We start from the raw sequence: 2,679 nt of genomic DNA, 5'->3' as shown, positions 1-2,679 counted from the left end.
AGTAATACAAAGTATAAAATAAGGAAAATACATATTACCCTCGTATATATAACCGATGTTGAATTTCAAGGACGAAATTCCTGTAAGTTGGGAAGACTGTAACAACCCCAAAAATGGGGCTAAATTTTTTTATTTTAATTTAAAGGAAAAAACTTATCGTTAGATAATGAGTGTGATGTCAGTTGATAGTCGAAGCAAACCGTACGTCAAGGGGCTTCGCCCAAACTGTTGAGATAACTAACGGGATCGGCCCAATAATTATGTAGAACCTGATGGAGATACAAATAAGCTCGATAATAATTCCATAATCTATAACATGGGCTCGACACAAAATAAGCGAACGAAACGATACTTGTTTAACCCAAGCGAACCCGAACCCGATAACTTCAAAATTTATATGAACCATTTAATAATTATCCAAAGTACAATTCTTTTAACTATAATCGGAATCCAAAATATATAACTCGTTACCTATATCACCATCTCGTCACCAAAACTAATTAAATGACAACCGATTAACAAAACTAACATGCTATGTATATATTATTTAAAAGATATATACCTATGATTTATCTCTAAAAGCCGATCTCCATATTTATATGCATGACTTGATTGTTTAAATTTTATAAATAAATAAATAAAATCTTCTAATATCTTTGCAAGATCTCAAATCCTTTTTGCCCAATCTCTTCTCTTGTTCCCTGCGTATTTTGTTTTCCTTCTATGCTATCAAAAGCAGCCTGCATATGCCACCAGTATCCATCTATCTCCAATCATACTTCATGCAATGTTATCTCTCAAGATTTTCTACATTAAACTCTTCATAAAACCTGATTCTTGCTCCATCTTCACAATTTCACAAAACTAAATTCTTTGTTTTACTCGTGGAGGCAATCGAACCAGCCAAGAGTTACAAGAAACTGGGCACTCACATTGTTCTAATCTCATTCGATTCTAAGCCTATGTCCCAATTGTTCCTTATATTCTGATAACAACCAGCAGCCCTAGTCTCTGTCTCTCTGTGCTTGTGGATTCAGCCAAGGACAAGAAATCCAGCCCGAGGCTTCTGTTCTTGCTCGTCGAACTGTCCAGGAACCAGAGCTCAATCATACTCGTGAACCCTAATGTTTACCAGGTACCGCAACCCGTATTCGTTTCTGTTTATGTATCATTCTAAGATTTAAACCCTTGTTTTAAACCTATGAATGAACTAGCCAAATTACCATTGATTAATCATACTCAAAGCCAACACAAAGCCATAATCAAAACCGTGTAAAAACTAGTAATTACCAACATGTAACTCGAACAATAACTATACTTTCGTCTGCATAAAACGTTAACCGAAAACCCAATTTTTTTTAAAAACCAAATTAGCAGGCCGTGAGCTAAACCATTTAACTTTGTTAATATTTCCAGAATATGAAGAGAATATAATTTGGCTGAAACTGTAAAATAATCGGAATGAGTGCAGCCCTTTTAACCGCAACCAACTTGGAGACTTTCGGTAGCACGTTTAAGCGAAAACTAGCTTGATAGCTAATCCTTTTAACGACCATTGAACCTCTGTAACTTTATCACACGTTTTCTAGCATCTAAGTATCATATTTTGTTTGTATAAAAGAATTTTCATGAAGCAATAATAGTATTATAAAAACCACGCCTTAAAACACCCAAAAACGACACTTAAATGGCCCGATTGATCAAGAACTGAACCCTATAGTCTAAGTAGTGTTATGTTATCATTTTAACAGTCCCACATATAATATTTTAAACATATAATCTGATCCAAACTTGTTTGATGTGAAAACATACATTTTAAAACCGAACAAAAGGTGTTAACGGGCCAAAACGAACCAACAAGTGGCCATGTAAAGTTTTGGATGTTTTAAACGATTTTCAAGAAGTTAAACATGCTTATTTTAAGTCCTTAAACCTGGAAAAGACCAGCCCCAACTGAAAATAATGAACTGTGTATTTTAACATCTAAACCGACACTTTAGTGAGTTATTTAACTAAGAAATAAGCGTTGCAACCTAACTGATACTTTAACATCTTTTTACAGCCCTAAACATAAAATTTTTATGGTATATAATCTAACCTAAAAAGTTTTTATATAAAACATATATTTAAAAACCGAATTATGTCCTTAACGGACCAAAAACCGAAACCACAACATAAATCGAAGCGCTAGTTGTTTTATGAACCAATATATGATATTATAACATATTTTATTATATTATAGGTCATAAATGGTTTGATGATAAAAACTGAGTTTATGTTGATTATATAGCTAAAAGGGTATATTTGGAACAAGACTTTGGTGGGTTATATCCCTAAAATATGCTTCTACACAAATACTTTATCAAACAGAAAAATACATGATGTTTCAGCTAAAAACAAGTTATAAAAATATTTAGGACTAACTTGGACAGGAAAAGAAACCCGCTTACGAACCTAGACGCGTGTTTCACTTAAAACCGACAATTAACCAACTTATATAAGTCTAATTGTTTCAAAAAGATAAAATACATGTCTTTACAGAAAGTACACTTAAAATATCTTATATTAATTATATATAATCTGAACGGAACCATTTTTCATAAATCGTCGTTTTTAAAACCAAATTTAGACCCGAAAGAGCCAAAACCGGGCCCGTTAGTGAAAATGCAGCCTTGAACA

The sequence above is a fragment of the Bidens hawaiensis genome, unplaced genomic scaffold, assembly GCF_021521415.1.
Source record: "Bidens hawaiensis isolate Kalapana, Puna unplaced genomic scaffold, B.hawaiensis_p1.1 tig00032816_1, whole genome shotgun sequence".
Classification (NCBI taxonomy): domain Eukaryota; kingdom Viridiplantae; phylum Streptophyta; class Magnoliopsida; order Asterales; family Asteraceae; genus Bidens; species Bidens hawaiensis.
This window is presented reverse-complemented; position numbering follows the sequence as displayed.